The following is a 12130-nucleotide window of genomic DNA, read 5'->3' as shown; positions in this document are numbered from 1 at the left end:
TGATCTCATGAAATAATAGTGCGTGGAATCTCTGGCCAGAGTATGAAATGTACGTTGAAGAAGGAGTTCTCCAATAATACATGCGGTGCCACTATTATATGTGTCACATAATTATCGAATTGATATGCAACCCTCGATGAACCAATGGTTGCAGATTCGATCGGGATATATGAGATGAAGGGACCGTACTGTACACTAATCATAATCGACTGGTTCTTGCAGGCACTATCAGTGATACCTAGGGAATCATGGGGCGATGCTACTAGACGCTCTTACCATGATTCGATGGGTTTAATCAGAAATATGATTTCTGATATTCTCATGATCAATAGTTGATACATAGAATAAGGCTAATTAGGGTAAGCCCGAATAAAGGATTATGTCTTGAATCACGAAGAGTTGTGAACCCACGGCTAGCTGTATCCCTGAACCATTGAGGGTCACACAAGCACTGGTTTACTTGTTCCCATTGAGATAATAAATTCAATGAGTTGAATTTATAAGAAATAAGCTTGATATGATCAATCGATAAGCTAATAAATAAAGTTTATAAAAGCTTATAGAAATTTTGAGAACATGACTGCTAAAGACACACAAAAGAAGCACACCTGCCTTATTTACACTACTAAAGAAACAGACATTTGTAACTGAATTAGAGACCGATAATAATTTCGGTCTCTAATTTGAGACCGATATTAGTAATACCGGTCGCTACATTTATTTTCAGATTTAATATTTTTTTATTGCTCGATTTTTTATTCGACTCACAAATTAGAGACCGAATTAATATTTGGGTCCCTAAGGTGAGACCGATATATTATCTCGGTCTCCAATTTGAGACAGAAATATGAATATGGTCTCTAAGTTGAGACCAAAATTAATAATATCGGTCGTTAAATTTATTTTCATATTTAATATTATTTTTGTAGCTCGATTTTTTATTCTACTCACAAATTGTAGACCGAATTTATAATTAGGTCTCTAATTTGAGACCGATATTTTATATCGGTCGCTAAGTGGAGACATAAATATGAAAGTGGTCTCTAATTTGAGACCGAAATATGAAAGTGGTCTCTAACAAACACCTGCCTTATTTAGATTTTGGTGATTTCGAAATTAAAGTGTGCACCATAATAACAAACAAGTTGAATTTGTCACGTCGATGATATTGGATCGTCGATCGGGATTATGATGAGATTAATATAATGGGAGCATGGATCATGCGCTTGTAATTAAAAGTATAAGCCCATCATGCTAATTTATTAAAGTTTAAATGGACTTTAATAATTAAATTATATTTTAATTGAATTAAAATATAACCCATTAAGTTTTTATAAAATATGGTATTGATTTATGTAATATGGAAATATTCATGATACCATGATTTAAAACTTGCACACAAAGAAACAAAAAATATATTGGATGATTTGTTGTGTGCCATTCTCGTGATTCATGGATTCTATTGAGATTCATTACTTAATTAATTTGATTAATTAAGGAAATGACAAATAGTTAATTAAATTAATAATATATTTGTTACTTTGATTAATTGATTGGATGAGATCACCGAAGTTTAAAAACAAAAGGGAACAAGGATTTTTTATTCTTAATTCGAACAAAGGGCATCCGAAGCCTTTGAGAGAAAAAAAAAATTTCGGCTCTTCTATCATTGTGCTCTCAAAAGGTTTTGAACAAAAAAAAGGTGTGTTCTATCTCTACGCAAAAACATCTTCTGATTTTCTAGTGCAAATTAGAAGATGAACAAATAATCCAGTCGTGGACCTGATTTGGAGATTTGAAGAAAGTTCGAAGGGATTTACAACAAGAGCTACGTCCGCTAATACCGGTGTAGTTGGAGCCAAGTGAAAATTTTCACTAAAGGTATAATTCTTTAACATCCTATGAATGTTCAATTTAAACCATACGAGTGCTCAAAATATCTTGAATGTCAAGATATAAAAATTTTAAAACTTCCGCTGCGTTTGAGCACAAGAAAACCGAGATCCACTCAGCAAGCTGCGCGCGCGGCCTGCGCGCATCGTGCGCACACAGTGTTCTCGCCACTCCGGGTCGTGGGCTTGAATTGTTCGGGCCTAGTGTGCGATTTTCTGATTTTACAAAATTTTGGATAAATTTGATATTTTATGAAAATTGTTCAATTTTTTCTTAAAATAAAATTTTGCTAAATTTATAATTTTCTTGTAAGGTAAATAATTAGAATATGATTTTAATTATTTATGGTAAAAATATGTTTTACAAGAAATCAATTATTATTGAATTAATTGGAAATTAAATAATAGTGTTTATTTAATTTATTAAATTCTTTAATAATTGTTGTGGTTAATGATAATATTATTAGATGCATGATTTAATCAATTAATTAAATTTGTTTAATTAATTGATGTTAATATTTGATATTAAATGCATGAAGGATGATCGAGAGCCTTGACCAATGTGTTAGGTGTATGTTAGGATATTTTACTGTTTTATTTCATTTTGTTAATATTTGATATTATTAAAGTGGGCCTGGTTTATGGCTCGTTCACATCTCATGAGATGTATCCCTTATGTGCCATGGCTATTTAAATGTAATTATTAGAAATAGTGGGAGATCAAGACTGGAAGATGGTGGACCCGATGCACAAGATGAAGACATGTAAAATATTGGAAGCTTTTGTAATAAGTTGCATTTGCATCCCTGCATTCACCTAGGTTTTGGACCTGGATCCATGTCTAGCTCACATGGATCTAATAGTGTTGACAATCGGTCATCCTTTTTTATTGTTGAATGTCATATTATGATATATGCGATATATAGTAGTATGCATGTATGTATATTATTAAATAATATAGTTGCATGAATCCGGCAAACATACAAACATGGCACGCGATTTTTAAATTAAAATGATGAGACAATTTTAAAATTAAAATCCCTCATTTTGAATATGATTCAAAATTTATATCAAACCGAAAAAGTAAAAATTAAAAGAGTTTAATTTTTCCTTGCCTTCCATCAACCGTGGTTGCATGTTGATCGCTACCCGCGGACAGTGTCTGGCTTATATTATTGGGGAGGCCTGGACGCCGGAAAGCTGTAACTTCCACCGGACATATGATGTGAATTGAGTGGAACTCCCATGACTTCGGCTCATATTATTGGGGGAACTCATGGGGATTGTCTACTACAATTCAATATTGATGGGTTGGTTTGACACGTGAAAATAAACGGCGTCATATTATTGGGTCCTTATTAAACGTGAGGCAAAACACGCAGAGGTTGCATAGGGATGCAATTGGATTCTACCTTTTAGAAATTATAATTGGCTGATATTATTTGGGATTATAATTGGTTAATTGGACTCTACGTGCCCACTAAAGAAATACGATTTCTTTTTTTCATCAGAGGGTGGTGGAAATGTCAAAATAGTGGTAGGGAATTTATAAAATAAAAATCCATATTTTATATCTTAAAATTTTTTTAAAATAATCAGTAACAATTATCTGTTTTTTCCTTTCAGTATATTTGCAATGACGTCACGCAATCCACTTTCAATCATTCTCGATCAAAACAAGTTGACTGGCCCTAACTACAATGACTGGTTTCGAAATTTAAAAATTGTTCTGAGCTCGGAAAAGATTCTGTATGTGCTTGATAAGAAGCCACCGAAGAGGCAGCTTCGGACATCAGTGAGACTGAACTAGCTAAGCTTGAGAAATGGTGGGGCCATGATCTCCAAGCTAAAAGCTATATGTTGGCTTCTATGTCGAATGACCTGCAGAGGCGGTTCGAGGAGGCTGTGAATGCTGCTGACATCCACCTTCATCTGAAAGAGCTGTATGGAATACAAACTCGCTCAGAGAGACATGCTACTGTAAAAGAACTCATGACTTCACGTCTGCGAGATGGGACTTCGGTCCATGAGCATGGTGTTAGAATGATTGGGCTCATTGAGAAATTGGTGGGGCTCGACGTGGTTATTCCTAGTGAGCTCGCGACTGATATTCTCCTGTTGTCTTTGCCTGCCTCGTTCGATGGATTTGTGGTTAATTTTAATATGACCAAGCTTGAGGCCACCCTTGAAGAGTTGGTCAAGATGTTTACTACTTATGAGGCCACAATCAAAAAGGAGAAGCATGTTCTTCTAGTGGGTTCTTCGTCTGGTACAAAAAAAAGTGCCCCAAATAAAGGCAAGAAGCGTTCTGCCCCTCTAAAGAAGAACAAGCCCAACAAAAAACCATACAAGAAACCCATTTTGGGGCCCTCAAAGCCTGACAAGTCAGAACATGTCTGTTTCCACTGCAACAAGCCTGGACATTGGAGGCGTAACTGCACGGAGTATCTTGCCCAAAAGCGTTCTGGCCATGATATGTTTTACATAGAAGTAAATGTCTCAATTAATTTCTCTTCTTGGGTATTGGATACCGGATGTGGTTCTCATCTATGCAATGATTTGCAGGTGATGGCAAGAAGCATGAGACTTAGAGATGGCGAGACATTTCTAAGATTGGGGAATGGAGCAAGGGTTGCTGCAACTGCTATTGGAGACATTACTTTGATTTTGAACAATAATTTTAAGTTATTTTTTAGAGACGTTTTAGATGTTCCTGAATTGGTTAAAAACATTATTTCTATTTCTATGCTTGATAGAGATGATTATTCTTGTGTTTTTGCTAAAGGTGTTTGCAATATTTACAAGAATGAATATTTGATAGGAACCGGCGAATTAATGAACGATCTCTATAACTTAAAATTGAAAGATATTCCGTTGAACAATATCCAAGCACAAAAGAAAACAGCAACAAACAAAAGAAAGATAGAAGATCCAAATCCCGTACAAATATGGCACGCTAGACTAGGTCACATTTCCCAAAGAAGGATGCACAACCTAGTGGAAGAAGGCATGTTTGACTTGTCAGACATAAATTCTCTACCTACTTGTGTGTCCTGTCTAAAAGGAAAAATGACCAAGACTCCATTCAATGGGAACGTTGAACGTGCACATGGTCTACTGGATCTGATCCACACAGACGTTTGTGGCCCGCTAAGTGTTAGCACAAAATTTGGGCATTACTACTTCATTACCTTTACTGATGACCATTCGAGGTATGGGTACGTTTATTTGATGAAACACAAATCTGAAGCATTTGAAAAGTTCAAAGAATTCAGATCTGAAGTAGAAAATCAGCTACAAAGAATTATTAAAGCACTTCGATCTGATCGAGGTGGAGAATACTTGAGTGCTGAATTTTTGGGTTATCTAAAAGAGAATGGGATTCTCTCACAGTGGACTCCGCCAGCAACACCACAATTGAATGATGTTTCTGAACGTCGTAATCGAACCTTGATGGACATGGTTCGATCCATGATGGGATTCACTGAACTGCCTATATCGTTTTGGGGCTTTGCGCTTGAAACTGCGGCAATGTTGTTGAATAATATACTTACAAAGGCAGTGGATAAAACACCATATGAGATATGGATGGAAAAAACTCCCAAATATTCTTATTTGAGAATATGGGGATGTCCTGCTTACGTGAAGCAGGCAGTGGGAGACAAATTGGATAGTAGATCCATTTTGTACTACTTTATAGGATATCCGAAGAATTCTGTTGGATATTATTTCTATCATCCCAATGAAGCAAAAGTATTTGTTTCAAGAAATGCCACTTTTTTGGAAAAGGAATTTCTATTAGATAGAAATTACAAGATGATAGAACTTGAAGAAATTCAAGATACTCCCTCAACTGTAGAAGTTGAACCTAATATCCAACAACCAGTAGTTGAATTACAAGCTCCTAGAAGGTCTGATAGGGTTATTAGAACACCTTCAAGATATACGCTTTTTCATTATCAAAGCCATGATGAGCATTGTGTTGGATGTGATCCAATGAATTTCAAAGAAGCAATATCTGATACTGATTCAACCAAATGGCTTGAAGCCATGCAGTCTGAAATGGACTCTATGTATTCAAACCAAGTCTGGACATTGGTGGATCCACCTGAGGGAATCGTTCCCATTGGATGCAAATGGATCTACAAAAGAAAGCTTGGGGCGGATGGGAAGGTATTGACTTTAAAAGCAAGACTGGTTGCAAAAGGTTATACTCAAAGGCAAGGAGTTGACTATGAGGAAACTTTTTCACCAGTTGCTATGTTTAAGTCCATTAGAATACTACTAGCTATAGCAGCATGGTATGACTATGAGATATGGCAAATGGATGTAAAGACTGCATTCCTAAATAGAGACATCAAAAAAGAAATTTATATGTCTCAACCTGAGGGATACACATCAGTAGGAAGTGAGCATAAGGTATGCAAACTTCAGAGATCTATATATGGTCTCAAGCAGGCGTCAAGGAGTTGGAACCTCAGATTTGATAGCACTATCAAGGAATTTGGTTTTGCTAAAAATCCTGAGGAACCATGCGTGTACAAGAAAGTTAGTGGGAGTGCAGTGACATTCCTAGTATTTTATGTTGATGATATCCTACTCATTGGGAATGATGTAGGATTATTGCAATCAAAAAAAGTACGGTTGGCAAGTAAATTCTCCATGAAAGACATGGGTGAAGCATCTTATGTATTGGGAATACAAATCTATAGAGATAGATCAAAGAGGATGCTGGGGCTCACCGAGCGACTTATATCGATACCATCCTGAAAAGATTCTCTATGGAAGAGTCCAAGAAAGGATACTTACCAATGTGTCATGGTGTTGCTCTATCTAAAGCAATGTGCCCCAAGACTGATGAAGAGATAGAGATGATTACACGTATTCCATATGCGTCAGCCATTGGTAGTATCATGTATGGTATGATATCAACACGCCCTGATGTTGCTTACGCTCTGAGTGTTACAAGCAGATATCAGGTGAACCCTGGTCCAATGCATTGAAAGGCCGTAAAATATATTCTTAAGTACTTAAGAAGCACTAAGAACTTGTTCATGGTCTATGGGGGTGGAGAATTAAAATTGGAAGGCTATACTGATTCTAGCTTCCAATGTGACGTAGATGATTCGAAATCGACCTCTGGTTTTATATTCATGCTAAATGGTGCGGCTGTCTCTTGGAAGAGTTCCAAGCAAGACACCGTTGCGGATTCCACCACTGAAGCTGAATACATTGCTGCATCTGCTGCAGCCAAAGAGGCAGTTTGGATGAGGAATTTTGTCCAAGAGTTGGGCGTCATTCCTAATGGAGTTGATCCAGTCCCGATGTACTGCGACAACACTGGTGCCGTTGCAAGCAAAGGAACCAAGGTCTCATCAAAGATCCAAACATATAATGAGGAAGTTCCACATCATCCGAGAGATTGTGGGAAGAGGAGATATATCAGTCGAGAGAGTCCCTTCTACAGAAAATGTTGCTGATCCACTTACAAAGTCCTTGCCAGGACCATTGTTTGAGAAGGATCGCGAAGCAATGGGATTAAAGTTTATGGGTAATTGGCTCTAGGGCAAGTGGGAGATTGTTAGAGTAGATGCCCTGTAAGCCAACTGTTGGCTAGGGAATTTATTGACTCAATTGTAATAAACAATCTTTATTTTAATATAATTTATTTTTAATGGTTTCGTTTTTCTTTATCTGTATACTCATGCGATCAGCATAGATAAAGTCCTTGATTATGCTTTAATATAAATGAATCGTAATTCGATGTTGAAACTCATTTGTAAACACTGTATATTGTAAATTCGTTCCTAGTTGATTCAGCCGCCTAAAATAAGGATAAAGGCCGCTTGAGCTCGAGACTAGCATCTGTGATGTTGTGTACTGCGTTTCTTGGTAAGAGCATAGAGATGTCCAAACATGCAGATGGGTAATCATATGATGATTATACCGAACTACCCTCCCTCGGACTTTCCAAGTGGTTATCATTAATCGAGAGGATAAGTCCGTGGTTATGATTGTACAACATTGGTCCTTACGACCCGGGACCACACTGTGGCCCTATATGCTAGGGCTGTGCTTTGACTCGTTTACCGGCTCCAAGAGAGTCATCAGGTGGCGAGATTGGGTACAGTTGCGACACATATAGGAGCCAGTGCATTGTAGTCGGGGATTCACCGCTCACCTACGGGTGTGGATATCCTATGTGATCTGATGAAATAAAAGTGCGTGGAATCTCTGGCCAGAGGATGAAATGTACGTTGGAGAAGGAGTTCTTCAATAGTACATGCGATGCCACTATTATATGTGTCACAGAATTATCGAATTGATATGCAACCCCCAATGAACCAATGGTTGTAGATTCGATCGGGATATATGAGATGTAGGGACCGTACTGTACGCTAATCATAATCGACTGGTTCTTGCAGGCACTATCAGTGATACCTAGGGAATCATAGGGCGATGCTACTTGACGCTCTTACCATGATTCGATGGGTTTAATCAGAAATATGATTTCTGACATTCTCATGATCAATAGTTGATACATAGAATGGGGTTAATTAGGGTAAGCCCGAATAAAGGATTATGTCCTGAATCACAAAGAGTTGTGAACCCACGGCTAGCTGTATCCCTGAACCATTGAGGGTCACACAAGCACTAGTTTACTTGTTCCCGTTGAGATAATAAATTCAATGAGTTGAATTTATAAGAAATAAGCTTGATAGATCAATCGATAAGCTTATAAATAAAGTTTATAAAGCTTATAGAAATTTTGAGAGCATGACTGCTAAAGACGGTCAAAAGAAGCACACCTGCCTTATTTAGATTTTGGTGATCTCGAAATTAAAGTGTGCATCATAATAACAAACAAGTTGAATTTGTCACGTCGATGATATTGGATCGTCGATCGGGATTATGATGAGATTAATATAATGGGAACATGGATCATGCGCTTGTAAGAGTATAAGCCCATCATGCTAATTTATTAAAGTTTAAATGGACTTTAATAATTAAATTATATTTTAATTGAATTAAAATATTACCCATTAAGTTTTTATAAAATATAGTATTGATTTATGTAATATAGAAATATTCATGATACCATGATTTAAAAACTTGCACACAAAGAAAAAAAAATAATATTGGATGATTTGTTGTGTGCCATTCTCGTGAGTCATGGATTCTATTGAGATTCATTACTTAATTAATTTGATTAATTAAGGAAATGACAATTAGTTAATTAAATTAATAATATATTTGTTCCTTTGATTAATTGATTGGATGAGATCACCGAAGTTTAAAAACAAAAGGGAACGAGGATTTTTTTTTCTTACTTCGGACAAAAGGCATCCGAAGCCTTTGAGAGAAAAAAAAAAAAAAATTTCGGCTCTTCTATTCATTGTGCTCTCAAAAGGTTTTGAACAAAAAAAAAGGTGTGTTTTATGTCTACGCAAAAGCATCTTCTGATTTTCTAGTGCAAATTAGAAGAGAAACAAATAATCCAGTCGTGGACCTGATTCGTAGATTTGAAGAAAGTTCGATAACAAGAGCTACGTCCGCTAATACCGATGTAGTTGGAGCCAAGTGAAAAATTTCACTAAAGGTATAATTCTTTAACATCCTATTAATGTTCAATTTAAACCATGCGAGTGCTCAAAACATCTTGAATGTCAAGATTTAAAAATTTTAAAACTTCCGCTGCGTTTGGGCACGAGAAAACCGAAATCCAACAGTGAGGACTAACCCTCTGTACCAACATGAAGAGTTCGGAGATGGATCCATGTGTGGCTTCCCAAGAGTATATAATGTTGTAAATTTTTGGAGGGCACAACCATCCAAGGTGGAGTACTTGAATGAAAAATATAACTGTAAGTTCCATGATTTATTTAATCATCTCACTAAGGTTTGTTTTGCTTCTAAAGATTTTTTCCCAATAGTATATACTGTTCTAAAATGATGCTCGTTGATGAAGATTTAATTCTCCCAATAGCCTCTATGAATGTGAGCGTCACAAATTTGCCTGAAATGATCAAGGAAAAAGTGGTTAATTAAGGAAGTGACCAACCCAAAGATCCAAAAATAGTTTCAGGAAGTTCAAAGGCAGGTGATCTTTACCGCCCTGAAATTATATTCCCCAATCAGGAGGAAGGGTTCACACCACTGCCAAAAAGGAATAAGTGTTTGGTGAAATGAATCAATAACATGTGCAAAAGAACATAAATGAAAATACAAATCAACCCATGAATCATGTGCATGTAAAGAATAATCTTGGATACCACCTAATGAGTTTGAAAATGGGTTCGTGTATGGTTATCAGGGAGTAAATGTCGATGCAAAAGGTTGGGGGGAACAATCAATCAAGGAGGAATTGAAAGATATAAACTACTGTAAGGAGGGAGTTTGGTGAAGCTTGGAAAGTGGCCAAGGACAAAAAAGTTTCCTAAGCCACTCTCTAGGACACGTAAAAGAAGGTTATTCAAAGAACGAGATGATTCTAGGAGGGAGGAGCTTGGCAAGATGAAAATCAAGTCTAAATTTGGTAGATCAGCAATCGAGGATAAAGCTAGTGAGGGAAACTACGCATAGTTGTGTGAATTGAATATTCGTATGTGGTGGGTATAAAAGGATCATCTGGATGACTATACTGAGTTGATATTCATTTAGGAAGAATTAGATCTTCTTGAGACTGAAGAATGGGAAAGCAGTACGGATTGCGCTCATTTTAAGAAAACGTGGGAAAGAGTCATGTCTTTGTTTTTTTCGCATGTTTAACTAAAGATCTTAATGAAGCTATAGGCCATGTTCTTGGCCAAAATCCACTGCCCAACATTTGTGAAGTATTTTCCCAGATTCGGTGTGACGAAGCCCTCCGCCTTGTGATGATGCCAAAGTTGGATGAGTCTAGAACAGAATCTGATGGCTCAGCATTTATGGGAAAAGGCAGAAGCTAACATGCGGATGAAGGCAGAACCAAAATATGGTGTGAGAAGTGCAATAAACCATGGCATACAATTGATACTTTCTGGAAAATCCATGGCAAACCTACCAAGCTCAAGGAGAATTTGGCGGACCAAAACGTGCTGGTCATGCTCTTCAATCAGTTAGTGCTGACTCCAACCAACCCTCACCCACTTCGGAATTAACTCCTTTCACTAAGGATCAGATCGAGCTCCTGCCGAACCTTTTCCAATCTCACTTATAGAGTTCTAATTCCTCCTGCTCCTTGGCCCAAACAGGTATATCCTCCTTAACCAATCTCTCAAACTCGATTTCTAATACCTCCTAAATTGTCAATTCAGGATCCACAGATCATATGACTGGAACATCACATTTTTCTCTACCAATGTCCCATGTGCTCAAAATGAAAAGGTTAAAATTCACGATAGTACATTTGCCCCTATCGCTAGAAATTAATGGACTATTGTCATTCTCTATTTTAACTCTCAATAGTGTTCTACATGTTCCAGTTTTGTTATATAATCTTCTTTTTGCTAGTCAATTGATTATTGATCTTAATTATCGGGTTATTTGTTTGTATTCTCATGTGAATTTCATGATTTGGTCTCGGGGAGGATGATTGGCAATGTTAGGTAGGATAATAGTATCTGTATTCTCCATGCTGACTCTTTTCATGCTCAACTAACTCAACCCCATTCATACTTGTAAGGATAATGAGATTATGTATTGGCATTGTCGTTTAGAGCATCCAAACTTTGGTTATTTGAAACAGTTGTTACCAAAGATTTTTATTAAAAAAATATATCTTTGTTTTGTTGTGAATCATGTGCATTGACTAAACATAATAGTAAAGCCGTACCTGTGGTTCACAAGACCTAAGGCAATATGTCAAACAAGGCCTTCTATTGAGATAAATAACCCTAAAGTTTAGTTCGTACATAAAAAATAAATAAACAATACATATAAAGAAAATATAATTTAAGACTTATATATTTATCTCTTTCCAATTTTTTCTCCACGTGTCACAACTAATATTGTACTTGATTCATGAAAAAATGTTCTAGGTATATTTTGATCTTTCAATGTGTAATAAATTTGTCGGAGTTGAAGATTAGGTGCATGTGTACACGTATTTACCTGATGAGTCCATTTGGCACAACTAATAGAAATATACATATGCATTTACAAATATACTAGTAGCAAAGCACGTGCGTTGCACGTGGGTAACGAACCTGAGTGCACTATGAATATTTATCGTAAATTTACAAATGAATATAGACATA

The sequence above is a fragment of the Primulina huaijiensis genome, chromosome 14 (genome assembly GCF_012295235.1).
Source record: "Primulina huaijiensis isolate GDHJ02 chromosome 14, ASM1229523v2, whole genome shotgun sequence".
Classification (NCBI taxonomy): Eukaryota; Viridiplantae; Streptophyta; class Magnoliopsida; order Lamiales; family Gesneriaceae; genus Primulina; species Primulina huaijiensis.
Note: the sequence above shows the minus strand (reverse complement) of the source record.